General features: G+C 41.9%; 1 protein-coding gene across 1 annotated transcript in view; it reads left to right on the top strand.

Annotated features, from left to right (window-relative positions):
- The first annotated feature begins 15,913 nt into the window (after window positions 1-15,913).
- Window positions 15,914-16,311, top strand: part of LOC121875235 — a 44,981-nt gene continuing 44,583 nt past the window's right edge. Inside the window, exon 1 of the mRNA XM_042379694.1 lies at window positions 15,914-16,040. The gene's annotated coding sequence lies outside the window, so the exon portion shown is untranslated. The remainder of the gene's footprint in view (window positions 16,041-16,311) is intronic.

Raw genomic sequence — 16,311 nt, 5'->3', positions numbered from 1 at the left:
CTCAAAAAAAAAAAAAAAAAATAGTGTGGAAATTTTTTTTTTTAGGGAATCTGTATTCAAGTTGTCCATATAAGTTATATTGTAATTGCATTGCATTGACAACAATGGTTAATAATTCACTGCACTGCACTTTTATAGTCTTGTTATATTTATGTGTGGGTCAAAATTCTTTACAGTGTAGGTGAAAATGTAGGTCACTAAGCCACGCTTGCTCATTGTGAGTGATCTTGTAGATGTCAAAATGTATTTATATTGCACAGTACAGTATTTACTTGTACTGTACAGGTGTCTGTAACTCCACGTACATCACATGTTTACCCCGTAGAAGAAAGTTGTTCCGGTACATGAGGGTAGAGACGTGTTGGTGGGGTGCATCTCAATAGCAGCCAGACCACTGAAATTTCTTTTCTAATGGGTCTTAATTGAGGAAGGTCACTAAGGGAGCGGAGTTGAATGTAGAGGACAGATTTCTCTGAATTCTTGGCAGGTGATCCTCCATAGCCTGAGGTGCTTTGATAAGATTTTAGTAGAGCTCTGGGTGTACAGTACAGTATATGTTGATGCCTCTGCTTTTGAGTTATCGTGTTCGTAGATGCACTGGTGTTTATATTTGCCGTCACATTTAGAAGACAAATCATCGATACATTTGTACATGTATTTTTCTCATTTATATTGTGTATTTTTAGATATGAATTTTCTGAGAGATTTTTATATGTATGTCTACTGTACTGTACTGTACTGTACAGGGCACAAAGAAAGGTAAATTTCATATCATCAGTGATATCATATCACTTGACCACCTTATATGCTTTCAAAAGACATGTAGCTTTATAGTAATTGTTAGAAGTTTGTTTTTCATATGAAATGATAAGAGTTAGAGACAGTAAACTGCCCACTAGGATGCTTCAGCCTTTGTTACTACTATTGTTCTGGACCAAACATTATAGACTAAGATGTAGTGATAGTCCTTCACAATAACACTGGCTCTTCAAATAAATCACGTGTCAGTCCAAGATGAGAAATTATTTATATCTTTTTGAATAACATGCTTCCTCCACGGGTCGTGAGGAGTTAACTGTTTATTAATTGTTGTGGCTCACGGTGAGCAGATGATTCTCAGAGAGGGTAACTAACTCAGTGTTTTCTGTGGCTTACTAAAGAGGTGGGGGGGTATTATCTGCCACTATAGAAATTAGATTTGACTTGTAGTAAATAGATTTACCTTTTATTTTAAAATATTCAAGCAAATTTAATTGTTACTGTTGGTTCGTCTGCTTTTATTTCTTCACTTTACACCATATTTTGGGAATTGTGGTCCTCCTCCTCCTCCTCTCCCTGCTAAGTCCTGCAAAAGCCATTGAGGGTTATGGATATACCCAGGGATCACCACAAGGGGTTAAGTGTGTGGGTCAGTCATGCTAACTTTTCATGTCACAATTGATTTTTTTTTTTAACACCTTTTCCATCACTCATTAAAAACTCAGTGAAGTGTTATTCTCTACAGTCGGTGTTTTAAAATGTTACAATTTGATGACACACAATAATGCCTTTAAGTAAGCTGATATTTACTATGTATGATCTGCCTCAACAGTGTATCAAGTATTAATTTTACAGGAGTACTTCGATTTATGAAAGGGTTATGTTCCTGAAAAACCTTTCGTAAATAAATTTTTTGTAGTTCGAAGCCATTTTCCCCAGTGACTACCGTTATATAAAAGGAGATATACTGTATTAAAAAAAATGAAGTTCCCCAAATGTAAAAATACTGCACACATTTTAAGCAATTTTTGGGGGGAAAACAATACTTCTAAGCCTATGTATTAATCATAATAATATTAATAAAGATTATCAGAGTGTATAATCCTCGTTATCAAATTCCTCCTCCTGTTGTGTGCGGCCTGAGTTGTGGTCATTGCTATGTTCCTGTTGGTATATGTGTAACAGAGGCATAAATTCATCAGTTTCTTCCTCCATATAAAGTTGAAGTAATCAGTTATAAATTCTGACTCTTATTTGGTGGTCAGTTAGCCATACTTTTAAATCAATATACAGTAGCACCTTCATAATGTTATATGTATACATAAGCACATAATTGTTGCCACACACTAGCCTGCACTACAGTACAGGACACTGCTTACTGTCATGTTCAGCATGGGATGCTCTCAGATTCTTGTGTCAGCAATTCAACATCTTCCAATGCAATAAAAAATTACACTAATATTTTCATAAAAGCGTGGTTTCCGTTTATATGTTGAAGCGCTGGAACAAAAAAAATTGTTTTAGCGAATTTTTTTGAATCGGGGATTTGTAATTCGAAGCACTCCTGTCCTGTAATACTGATCGTGTAGTGTTGTATACAAATGCTGTCATAACAGTACTATATACTGTACCTCTTCTGATGCCTTACACTTTGTTTTTTTATGTAATGAGTACTGTGTAACCATAAAAAGCAACACCTCTCTGCCCCTGTAGTGGCATCCTTGACTCAGTGTTAGTTCTTAAGTTGTGAATCCACATTGCAGTGTAATGTAGAACATGACTATAATACATACATGGTAAAAATTGTACACTTATCACCATGCTGATAATGTGGTACAGTACCTGTATGTCATTCTGAAGATGTAGTGTCCAGAATTTTTGAAGCTGTAATTGGTAATTTGATTGAGTCTTGTAGTCAGTATTCTGCAAGTGACTTTAATTATAAATAATACACTTTAAAACCACTTTACCATTGAACTGATTACAGAACTTAGAAAATTGATACTAATATAAAAGTTTAATGATGGTATGGTTACTGCATAATGCAATAAGATGTTTTCATGGTGTCAGTGTGTGTATGGTAGACGTCACACACAAGCTAAGTAGCCATTTAAAAAATGTACTGCATATTATTGTGAATAGACTTACAGGGCCATTAATTTCACGTGATATAAAATGACCAAATTTGACTTAACCAAAACTACTTTAGGTTATGTTAGGCTAGGTTCATTTATGTTTGAAAAAAAGTTTATATAAAGGATTAAATAAGCTTGAATTTGACGCTTTTCCACAGTGAGCCATCTTATATCGCTAGTGTGCCTTAACTTTAAAGTTGTCTGTGACGCTGTATGGACTCCAGTAGTGTTGCTTCATTATCTGTTGATTTTACACTTTTTTTTTTCTTTTCTTTTTTTGTGAATCTGTGTATTTTACTGATCTGTTCATCAGTCTAAATAAACAGTTAAAAGTTTGATACTATATCTGATGTTTATGGAGCGACCAAAATATTTTTAAATGCTGTACTTTGAAAGATATTTAAGTAGATGCCTGATGTAACAGAACTACTGTCTGTGGCAATCATGGAATCAGTCACTGTGATGTATTGAGGCCCTGGACTATACATACCTATGTATAAAGCTAGATGTCGCATTCTGGATTGAAAAAAAACCGATTTTGCTCTTTTGTAATTTTTTTACTGAGTACAGTACAGTATTAATGAAAACATGCCAAAAAAAGGACTTATGAACTCCCTGTATAATACAGTACTGTACAGCAATAATACAGCAACACATAGTTATTGTATAAAAAGTATTTCTACATTATATAAACAGTTCCTTCCCTGGCTGGTTGGTCTTCTGTTTGTGTATGTAAACAGAGTACCACACATACCAGGAATTTAATACAACACAATAACTCATTTAGGGTTGAGTGTGGGATTTTTTGTATGAAAATTAACCTTACCCCAAAAAATATTAACCAGGCACCAAATTAACCTATTTAATATAGGGATTGTAGTAAAATTTTATATAGCACAGTACTGGACTGAACATATCTTTAAAGGGGGGCCGTGGGACCAAAGGGGAAATGTTCCGCTCAGTCCAGCCAGCAACCTGCCTTTCCTACCCTTTCTCCAATACAATATTAAGTTTCCTCTCCTCATTTTTCTTATTTCATAGTCTTAATATTTTTTTTTTCTAAGTCATATTTGAGCATTGTACAGTATTGTAGCATTATATTTCAGATATTAGGGGAAGGGTTTGGTACAAGTGAATTTATTTGGAATAGAGTGATACTACTGGGATCTGAGGAGCAGTACAGTACATATACTGTAGTGGATTTCGATACATAGTACAGGTATAGGAAGTTCGGTATAGATAGGTAACTGTAATTAGCATATGAAATTTAAGAATATTGTACAGATAAATTTTCTTCTATTTGCCACATACTGTATTACTGTACATGACAGTAAATGAGGAGAAATTAAGTGATGAGGCAACTGGCTGAGTGTTGTTGGAGGTGTGTCTACAGTACTTGTCTCCAGTGAGTCTGAGGAGTAAGTTCTATGGTGATTGTAGGAGAAGGATGCCACATTGAAACCTTATACTGTATGTATACTAAACATTGTGAATGTTAGAGAATAATGAAGTAAGTTAGTGAAATAAGTTTGCTTACTAGTAATAAAGAAACCTACATTCTTTGGCATGTTTTCATTTTTACTGTACAGTACTTGGTAAAAAAAAAAATAATTTCATATTTTTTGTTTATGAATTAAAATCATGGGACAAATTTTCTAATTACAGATTTTTGAAAACCGAACCTTTGTAAACAAGGGGTTGCCTGTACTGTACTAAGACAAATTAACCAGCAGTTCTTGCTGAGCAATTTCTTGCAGTATAAAATCCCATCAGACATCTTCCTTGTAGACAAAATCCTAGGAGACAACTTCCCTTAAAAGAAAATCACACCATATAGATCAATACACTGAAGAACACAGTACGTCCTGTGTAGGTAAAACAAGACCAAGAACAGTTAAGTACATCTATAAAGAGTGAACTCACAGACACCCCAATAGCCAAGAGAGCACTCACAAGTACACACGCAAACACATTGTAGTACACCACAGTGCACTCATATGTACACCACAGTGTGTCATGGTCACGTTTGTGCAATAAGTCCGTTCAACACTTAATTATTTATATTGTGCTACAGCACCCACAAAACGTTTGAGTCCCCCAGTAGAGATGTCCGTTCTCTATTCACTTCAGGATGTCTTAGTCCCCTGTTTTTCTTTTGTGTACATAATTTTTACATTTACTCTGGGACAGGACGTGTGTATTTACCCCAGTGAGAATGCTGGCTCTCTCTCTGGGTCCGGTCTCGCGTTAATACACACGTCCTGTACAAGTACACTGCAGACTTTGGACAACCGGCAGTTCCTCCCTCTCTCTCGCTCTCAAACTACCAAGTTGTATCTGGTTAGTATGCCAGGCGGGCAGATGTTTTATTTTGTGCTTATTTATGTGAATTTTATAAGGGAATGAATATATTCAAGTTTGGTAATAATATATATATATATATATATATATATATATATATATAGAGAGAGAGAGAGAGAGAGAGAGAACGGTATTCTATATGTTTTTATGCGTCAGTTACAAAACAATTTGCGGCAGCAAGCTGGGTTATTACCAAAATATTTTATACTGCACATATTGGTAATCTTAGAATATTTTAAGACTTATAGTGGCCAGAACCCGTGGTGCGTCTATCGTTATCTTTAATCATAGCCCTTGTCTATATGTTTAGAATAGGGAACCAGTTTATGCCTGAGAACAAGGGACAGCTGGAAGTAATTATTGTAAACTGTTTAACCAGCGAATCTTTTACCACGGATTTTTGTTTCCAAAGTTTGGGCTTAAATTCATAGGTGTAACACTGGAGAGTACGGCACAAAGGAAACTCAGACATATTGACGGGGAGTAAAAGGCACTAAAGTAGTAAGCAAAATGTGTAATGTTAAAAGAAAACCACGAACAAAACCGTTATTACCTTCTCTAATCAAATGGCATGAATTTAACTTAATTAAACCTAAATTAACGGTCTTAGTGTAGTTTTCTTTGAGTAGATTTGGCTAGTTCCGTTGTTTACAAAACAATTACTGTAGTTACTTCAGTCTCGTTCGTCATTTATTTTAACATTGTTTATTATCATACAGACGTGCCGGAGAGTGAGAGTCTAGCAGTGATGTTGCTTCCCTTTAATGGTGTAGTGACAGTGAGCGCTTCACTATAGTGTTGGGAATATTAGCAACTTATTCTGGACACTGCGGGTGTGTAAGGTAAGAAAAGTCTCTGTAATTAAATCAGTTCGAACTATTGAATCTACTGAATGATTCTCGGCTGATGACCTACCGTTGTTAGGGTGACATGATACACGTAAGGACAGGACGCACCATTAACGACAGACAACACAACACAACTAAACTGTAAAACATTAAGTTAGGTTTGTTTGTTTTCTCTTGTTAGTGGCGACTATGGCAAGCCCACAAACTATATGCTTGTCGAATTGTGCAGTTGTGTGAAGTTCAACAAGGGTGACTCCAGGATATTTAAGGGCGGGTTACCCAATTTGCCTTGCTAAATAATGGCTGATATGATTTTGACAGACATTGACTCAATGTTTACGAAGACACCTTGATGTTTGTGTTTACGATGAGTCTCTTGGGGTATTTCACAGTCAAAACCTGCTTGGTTACTGTTATATATCGTGGAAGTCGTCGCAGCCTTCACAGGTCACCGGGGTTTGTTTGCCGTGGAACCAAAAATAATTTTAGTCTCAGAATTTCAGATATAAAAATCGTTCTCTTTTATTTTTTGTTGCTTTTGCTGATGTTCTGATAAATTATCCTCTTGTTCTTGTCGGCGTAGTTGTCGATGGTGGAGCTATCAGTAAGTGACAGCTTACGTGAAGTACAGAAGTTTCCCCTGTGTGGCGTGAGGGAGTAGTGGCGGTGATGAGGAAGAACAGATAATGGTGCCTCAGGGGGGAAAGTTTTGATCAAGTGCTGCCATTATGATGTTTTGGTGGAAGACTCACCTGCACAACTTGTCTCTCATCTTGAGTTTGTTTTTCTCTCGCCTTTTTGTATTTCATATAGGCCTACTACGTGTAATACATAATTCACCCAGGAATGTCGTATATATACAAGGGGATCCGTACAGTATATGTCATAATATTAAGAACTAGGAATTCATGTATTTATTGATACGATAAATCATGGACATTGTTATTAAAACATAAACATTAAAGTGAATTTTAACATTTTTATTCGACTGAGTAATTGCAAAAATATTTCGTGTAGTTTATATTATCATGACATCTAGAATTACACACAAGTTTGGCTTTAAAATACTTGCAGCGATTTGTTTGACATTTCTTTGGGCCATTGAAGTTACATTCAGAAAATTCTTGACCACCAAACATAGACTACTGTAAGTAACAGCAGCAGACCGTCATGACACGACTATCTTGACAAACACCACCAGTGTTAATTACCACTGAAGACACTAAATGATTTCTATATTATAAACCACCTGCTGTAGTGCCATTCTGTACTGATCTGTCTCTAGATCTCTGTAGCTCATAATACCAAGTACAGTAGTCTCCTATACCACAGTCTAAGGCTGAAACAACACAGGAAACAATTATCTTAGGCTCCGCAGTTTTGCAGTCTAAGTCACTTCACTTAACCATTCTCGAGTACTCCGTGTTCACTATCTATCTATCTATCTATCTAGTAATACTCCCAGCGGCACACAAGGGAGAGTGGGTCCGGGGGAAAGAGAGAGCGTGAGGAGGAAAAGTTTTCGTCAGCAAGGAACCGTAGCGAAACCCGGAGGCCAACTCGAACAAGAAGGGTATAGGATGTTAGGGTGACTACCACGAACAGGAGGGGTACAGCATGCTGGGGAGACTACCACGAACAGTAGGAGTATAGTATGTTGGGGAGACTACCACGAACGGGTGGGATGACATATTTATTTTATTTCTAATGTATTTGCTGTTATTTTTTTTCAAAGCATCTCTACCTAATCTAATCTAACTCATTTGATATGTATAGTGGGGGGGGGGGGTTGAGAAGAATCTCGCATGCCCTTTTCTACACTTTTTCTAGGTGTTTCCGTTGTGTGGGATTTAGGGAGGAAGACCGGGCAGGGGAGGCATAGGTAAGCTTGAGAAGCTCAGGCGTGGGAACTCCGAGGGACTTGGGTCGGCGAAGGAGGTGGAGAAGAAAACTGGAGGATTTGATAACTGTACGGACGTGTGTTTTCCAATTTAGTTTGTTATCTATGGTGACGCCGAGGAGCTTAGTGGAGTCCACTACCTGGAGTGTGTTGGGGCCCAACGTAATGGAGGGAGATGGGACAACGTCGGAGGAGAGGTTGATGTGTATAACCATGGTCTTGGTGTGGTTGATGGCGACATGGTTGTTGGTGGCCCAATTTTGGAGACTGTTCAGTATAATCTGGGGGGCGGTGTAGCCAGGAGCCGAGTTGTTGACACTGATCCCAATGGTGGAGTCGTCGACATATTTCCAGCGAACAGAGACACACCCATCCCACCACACCCACCTAAACACACCACATATATAATGGTTGTCCCTCGTGTACGAGGATGGCCGGCCCTCGGGCCACCTCGGCGTGAATTTGTTTAAGGTGTAGAAGCTGCCGCCAACACAACAACCACACCCTGAGTTAACGAGCTGCATGACCCAGTGTCAAGGAATAGTCCGAGAAGACCGGGCAACTCGCCAACTGCACTGGCTAACCATTACCTCGGAACACGATCCGCAAATCAATTAACATCCAGGTTCCCAATTACTGCTGGGTAGACGGAGGCAAATGGCGTAAAGAAACTTGCCCAGTTTCACCCTGCCCGGGGATCGAACTCGGGTCCCTCACGCTTGCGAGGCGAGCATGCTAACCATTACACCACAGGAAACACAACACACCCTCACACAACACACCCTCACACAACACACACCCCTGGACAACTCCTTATTCAAACAACCAACAGTAAACTTAACCTACTTACGTCCTGAAAGCAGATGGACAAGAAACAGCGGTGGACCATCGGTCACGGAGGCATGAGAAAAATAGTAGAATTACGACTAAACTCGGCAAGGAACGCGGCTCTGGCGGAGGGCCTCGCTTCGGTAAACAACTAGGTGGTCATCCCAGGTCCCGCTTCCACAACCTTTCGTTCACTACACCTCACTCACCAATATCAAACACACATTTCCCATAAATCTTACGTTTTTTTATGGCTGTCTAACATCATTCCTTAAAATAAAGAATTTCTGATAGTTAGGGGGGGGGGAGGGATTTATGGTAATTTAGCAAGTACTTAAGTTAAGGATCGTTCATGCTCGGGGTGACTTATGTGCGAAACATTTTGGATTATAACTTGGGTGAACTGGTCTTCATAATAACTACAGCAGCGACGGACATTCATTGATCAGCTGTTAGTCTGGTGACCAACTGTTGGTATGGTGATCAGCTGATAGCCCGGTGATCAGCTGTCAGTCAGCTGATCAGTTGTTACAACCAATGTTTGTTTTTTACCTGATGTTCACTTGTTCTTACCTGATGATATTACACACACACACACACACACACACACAGACACACACACACACACGTGAATCAACAGAACATACGACCATACGTGTACTGCTGTTGACACACACATGTCGAGGAGGGTGTGTTGTGCTGGCTGTGGTTATTAATTGTGGTTGTAGTTAATAATTGTAGTTGTGGTTTTAGTTGTAATAGTTGTGGGCTTTGGTTGTTAATAGTTGTGCTTTTGGTTGTTAAATATTAATAGGTAGAGAAAAAATTAAGAATTTTAACGTCAATTTACACATTTTATTTTGTATTAAGTAAATCTCTCTCTCTCTCTCTCTCTCTCTCTCTCTCTCTCTCTCTCTCTCTCTCTCTCGTAATTAATAACAAAAAATCACCTCATTACTTACATTAATAACACACTAATGACCATGCCAACTACGTGTAATACCCCTAACCACGTCATTCTGTCATCCCGGGTCGTGTCATTACCTTAGCTAATAAGTGGTTTTAGTAGTGTCAGTGATCCGTCGTAGTTAAGTCACGTATGTCCATTAACCTACTTAGAATTGTAAGTAGAGGCATCGGGGTCATCTACTTATAAACCCTTCTATATAAATGATGGTTAAGAAGAGGAGGAAAAGTTGTGTAGTTACTTATGTGTCAATAGTGGACCTTTATTTTGCTTCCTGACAGACCAGACCAGACAGACGGACAGGTAGATAGATAGACAGACAGACAGACGGACGGACGGACAGATAGATAGTTAGAGAGAGACAGATAGATGGTTAGAGAGAGACAGATGAAATGGTTAGAGACGGAATGAATAGATGAATGGGCGTGCAGACAGACAGACAGACAGACAGACAGACAGACAGACAGATAGATGAATGAACAGCCAGACGGACAGGCAGGCAGACAGACAGACAGACGAACAGACAGACAGATGGTAGATAGACAGACGGGCGGACAGATGGGCTTGGTTAGAGACAGATAGATGGTTTAGAGGGCAGATAGATGAATGAATGGGCAGTGCAGACAGACAGACCGGGCAGATAGATAGATAGATAGATGGGAACTGAACTGGACGGAAGTGAGCAGACGGACAGACAGACAGAATAACAACCGTCCTGGCATCGCCCCTTAAACAATATTATATCCTACAATTGCCAGTGGTCTAAGTACAGCTGATCGATACATTTCACCTGTGATTGGTATTGACAGATGGTGGAAACTTTCACTCGGCGCAGAAATTATAAGCTGTCAGTCTAGTCCATATCATCATCGTCGTCATTATCCATCTCATCATCATCATCATCCATCATCATCATCGTACGTCATCACAACACAGTCCTGAGAATAATCCTGAACACCTGAAGAAAAGGTGAGGGTTGATGAACAGGTGAGGGGTTTGATGAACAGGTGAGAACACGATGAACAGGTGAGAAGCGATGAACAGGTGAGGGTTTGATGAACAGGTGAGGAGCGATGGTGGTGGGGGTTTGATGAACAGGTGAGGGTTTGATGAACAGGTGAGGCTTGATGTGAACAGGTGAGAATGATGAACAGGTGAGGTTTGATGAACAGGTGAGGTTTGATGAACAGGTGAGGTTTGATGAACAGGTGAGGTTTGATGAACAGGTGAGGAAACTGATGAACAGAGTGAGGGTTTGATGGTAGACAGGTGGGGTTTGATGAACAGGTGAGGCAGTAGACGGGTGAGGAAGCGTGGTTAGGTGAGGCTTGATGAACAGGTGAGGGGCTTGATGAACAGGTGAGGGAAGCGATGAACAGGTGGGGAAGCTTGATGAACAGGTGGGAAGCGATGAACAGTGAGTTTGATGAACAGGTGAGGCAGTGAAGACAGGTGAGGAAGCGATGAACAGTGAGGCTTGATGAACAGTTGAGGTTTGATGAACAGGTGGGGCTTGTTGATGAACGAGGTTTGATGAACGGTGAGGAAGCGATGAACAGGTGAGGTTTGATGAACAGGTGAGTTTGATGGTGGGTGAAACTTGATGAACAGGTGAGGCTTGATGAACAGGTGAGGCTTGATGAACGGTGGGGTTTGATGAACAGGTGGGGCGCTTGATGAACAGGTGAGGCTTGATGAACAGGTGGGAGACAGGTGAGGGCTTGATGAACAGGTGGGGTTTGATGAACAGGTGGGGGTTTGATGAAGACAGGTGAGGGCTTGATGTGAACAGGTGGGGCCTTGATGAACGGTGAGGGCAGTGAACAGGTGTGAGGAAGCGATGAACAGGTGAGGGCAGGAAGTGAGTGACCCAGAAAGGTGCAGCCTCATCAGCCTCCCCAGCCTCCCCAGCCCTCCCAGCCACTCCCAGCCTCTCTCCCATCCTTCTTGCCTTCTCCTCTCTGGCCCACTTTCTCTCAGCCACTTTCCCCTACATGCCCATCACTCCCCCTGGCCTTTGTCTCCCTAAACCACTGTTCTGGGGGTGAATAGAGGATTTTGGGCATGTTGTTGGTTGAGTGTTTATTTTACAATGACGTCACAGGAGGGGATGAAGTGGGGGTGGGAGAGGAGGTGAGAAAAGGAGGGTGATGGGATGAGAAGAAAGTAAAAATGACTACCACCATCCTTACTCCTTTCTCCCCCTCACCCACCCCCTCACCCTCCCCTCCCCTCACCTCCCCTCCCACCCCAACCATCCACTTTCCTGAGTAGTACCAGTAATGCTGTGAGTTAGTGTCCTTCGCCGGGAAAAGTTGAGTTAGTTCAGATGACATTATTTTAGTCTGTACCCACCTAGATGGGTAGGTAGATGGATGGGTGGGTAGATGAATAGATGAGTGGGTAGATGGATGGGTGGGTGGTTAGATGGATGAGTGGGTGGAGTAGATGGATAGATAGACATTAACGTATTCATTTCAATAATAAGGTTAATCACATGACACATTATCTGATCACGCCTTAACTCTTTGGCCTCCTGTCTGTCATCTGAAGGTGTGTGCGTGTGTGTGTGTCTGTGGAGGGTGTGGTGATAGTGGTGGTGTGGTGGTGTGGTGGTCGTAGTGTGGTGGTGGTGGTGGTGGTGGTGGTCGTAGTGTGGTGGTCGTAGTGTGGTGGTGGTGGTGAGGTGGTGGTGGTCGTAGTTAATTGGTCGTGGTGTGATGGTGGTGGTGGTGTGGTGGTGGTGGTGGTGGTGATTGGTCGTGTGGTGTGGTGGTCGTGGTGTGGTGGTGGTGGTGGTGGTGGTCGTAGTGTGGTGGTGGTCGTAGTGGTGTGGTGGTCGTAGTGTGGTGGTGGTCGTGGTGTGGTGTGGTGGTGTTGGTTTGTGTGGTGGTAGTGTGGTGGTGGTGGTCATGGTGTGGTGGTGGTCGTGGTGTGGTGGTCGTAATTAATTGGTGGTGGTGGTCGTAGTGTGGTGGTGGTGGTGGTCGTAGTGTGGTGGGGTCGTAGTGTGATGGTGGTGGTGGTGGTGGTGTGGTGGTGGTGGTGGTCGTGGTGTGGTGGTCGTGGTGTGGTGGTGTGTGGTGGTGGTGGTGTCGTGGTGTGATGGTGGTGGATGTGGTGTGGTGGTGGTGGTGGTGGTTATATTTGAAATGGGGAGAAGGTGGAGGGATGATGTGTGGGAGGAGAGGAAGGAGGAGGAGGTGGAGGCTACAGGCTCTACTTGCTACAGTAATTGGCCGGTGGAGGGATGGTCTAGGAGGGGGGTGGAGGGAAGGTGGGAGGGGTGGAGGGAGGGTACCACTCATCGGGGTGTAGGAATTTGTTGGAGATATTAAGTAAAACTCTCTCTCTCTCATTTCGTTTTACGTTATTTTTCCCTCGTTAAAGTAGAGTCTCAGTGAAGTCTTGACACCATTGTTATTATCTTGGCTATGCTGTTTCGTAACCAGGGGCCAGTTAGATACCTTTCTCTTATCTTCAGTTGAGGCCTCTAGAACAGCAGATATCAGGCAAGGTGTATGGGTCCCCAATCACCTCCTCGCCCTCACCGCCTCCTCCCCCATCCCTCCTCGCCCCCATCACCTCCCTCACCCCTCCTCACCCCTCCTCACCCCCACCGTTCATTCATAACCCCCGCTTGTTAGTGGTAATAGCCCCTGGAGGCCATCTACGTTTGGCCCTGGAATTTCAGACTCGTAAGTTAAATTTCTCTTAACTGGGATTGTGAGAAAGTCTCTTAACTGACTCACTTCACATAAAAGATCGGTTCTCAAAGGTACTTAACCTAACCTAACCTAACTGGTTCTCTTAAGACACAAAAAAGGGTGAACCAAGATGGCGCCCAAATTACACTGTGACTCTACCTTGACGAGATATATAATAATCTTATCTTCGGTTCAGATAAACAAGACAAAAGGGTTCGTATAAAGGATCCGCTCCCCAGATTATTTCACACCTGATTATTTACCACCCTAACGCTACCTGGGGTTGAGTTAGGTTAGGTTAGAACAAGTTAGGAATTGGTTAGATTTGGTTAGTGTTAAGTTAAGGGGGATTAGCCCACCCAGGCACAGGTCACTGTCCCACACCGGGGCCTGGGGGCGAGAAGCTAATAATAATGATAATAATAAATGATAGTAAATAAAAATAATAATAAAAAAGACAAAATTGAAAAAAAAATTAAAATAATAATGATGATAAATAATAATAATAATAACAAAGAATCACACAGAAATCTTAAGGCTAAATAAGCCCGGGTGACTAATGTTGTGTTCCGTACGATGGGTGAGGGTAGGCCGTCCACACCCGGATCCTGGACAGATTTTAATCAGCTTCCCTACACAACGGTCTGAGTAATTAAGGTGGGGTGGCTTTAAGTCCATCGTGGTCCACTGGATAAGCTCTGGTGGCTAGGGTTCGAACTCGGCAGCCAGTCAGAGGTGTAAATTGCTTACAGTGATTTACCTGTGTACAGTACATTACAGATTATGATATATCAGAGGTAAGTGTGCTTGGACCTGCTCCTAAAAGGCTTTACTTTCTCACTGTTCAAGACGTGGTGTTGTAGTGTGTGGCCACTATGTCTGACTGCACACTTTACATTTAGTTTTGTTCACATCATCATGAGAGACAAACTACTGGAGGTACAGTACAGGTACCCACACAGGTCTTGTTGCCTCTCCTCAACCAAGAACCACGAGATTCAGGCTCATTAATCCCAAGTATTTATGTGTGTTAAGAGGAAGTAGTGAGGATAAGGTGGCACTGGTGATGCGACGCGGTGTTGGTAAATTAATTTCAATTTAATTTTGTCACTTAAAGCGGCTAGTTTATTGCGCACCCGACACTCCTGTGAGCAGTAATGCAAAAGGATTACAGAATAGAGTTCAGGAGTGAGTACAGGAGTGTGAGGCAATATGTCTGGCCGCACACTTTGTTATTCACATCTGCGTGAGAGGTATTCAAGCACATTGTGTGTTTGGTTCTATACATGGGAACTGATGTAATGGAATGCAAAAAAGTGGCTACAATATGTCAGCTTGGTGGTGGAGGGGCGAAGGAGGGTGGCATTCTGTTGGGAGGGGGAGGGGTGGCTTCCTTCTGAGAGGGGATGACTTCCAGGGAGGGGGGAGGTGGCGGGGTGGCTTTTTTGAGTGAGGGGTGGCATTCTTGTACTGGTGCCTTTAAGTGGTGTCTGTCTGTCTTTTGTAAGTATTTATTTTAGTCTCTTTCTCTCCTAATTGGCCCCAGGAAATATATAATGAGTCCCGTACCGCTGGCCACACAAGGGTTGACCTAGTCATCATACAGTATAGAAAACCTAACCTAACCTTGAGTACTGTGACTTACCTCTTGAGTAGATCTATATATTTCTCAAATTCAGTTTTATTGCTGTTTTAGAATTTTGTGAGTAAATAAATTTGATTTTTATATCGAATAATCAGTAAAGATGATTTTTTATGGTAATTGGGTTTTATTTAATGATTAAAGGCGAAATATAGGTGTGTGTGTGTGTGTGTTTTACAGGGCAGATTAGCACAGTTTACAAGATCACCGTCAGAGTCCAGTCAGCCAGGCAGGAGAAACTACCGAGCCAACCTAACCACCGTCTGTACGACAACTGTGCCGGATGAACCCAACACTCCTCCTTACTCTGCCTCCTGTGTCTCCATGGTGGCAGTTATCGCCTCTCTGGTGACGAAAATAACATAAACAAAATCCCAGAGTCTTTCAGGATTTGGTGTAGAGGTTAGTATAGTTTAAAAACTCCAGTCATATCTGAGGTACCTCGCCTTCCTCGTCTGGTGTGGGGGGTTGAGGAACGGGGAGGAGGGGAAGGGGGGGGGGTTATAGGAGGGGCCAATACTCGTCTCGCATAGCTGCCAGACGGAGAAAGATTTGTACGACGGTTATTATTTCGCGTTTTAAAATAACTACTGCCGTTTTTAAATATTTTTATATAATTTGGTATAGTGTTTACCGTTATTTAAGAGCTTGATGTTAAAGAAAATGTGAATATTTTCATGACTCGTAACGTATGACAGTGTGGGCGTAATTCGGCACCAAAGGTAAGAATGACTTCAATGCCTCTGAGATAATGAGTTCAGTAGGGTTTGGCCCAGTGACGGACGTGTGTGGGGGAGACAGTGCCGCGTAAATTCCCACATTTCTAAGTGAAATTCCCGTGCCTTGATATCGGACATTATTTCGATTATCCAGAAAGTCACCGACAACAAAAGGTAAGTGAAAGGGAGTGTCGTGACCCCTACTGACGTGCTGCCGACATGCCCGAACCACCGACTTGTTGTTAAAGTTAGAAACCTGTTGACCTATTTTTGGGCGATACGACCTGACCGTAGGCTAAGACAGTGATGGCCGCCCCGTCATTACCCACCACCCCGGCCACTTCCTCCACATATACCCACCCTTAAAATAACCCCTTACCCCCCCCTTTAAAGCGATGTTAACTCACCCCTTAGAAAATTGGTCGACTTAGAACTTCTGGTTGAG

The sequence above is a fragment of the Homarus americanus genome, unplaced genomic scaffold, assembly GCF_018991925.1.
Source record: "Homarus americanus isolate GMGI-L3 unplaced genomic scaffold, GMGI_Hamer_2.0 scaffold56241, whole genome shotgun sequence".
NCBI lineage: Eukaryota > Metazoa > Arthropoda > Malacostraca > Decapoda > Nephropidae > Homarus > Homarus americanus.
This window is presented reverse-complemented; position numbering and strand designations above follow the sequence as displayed.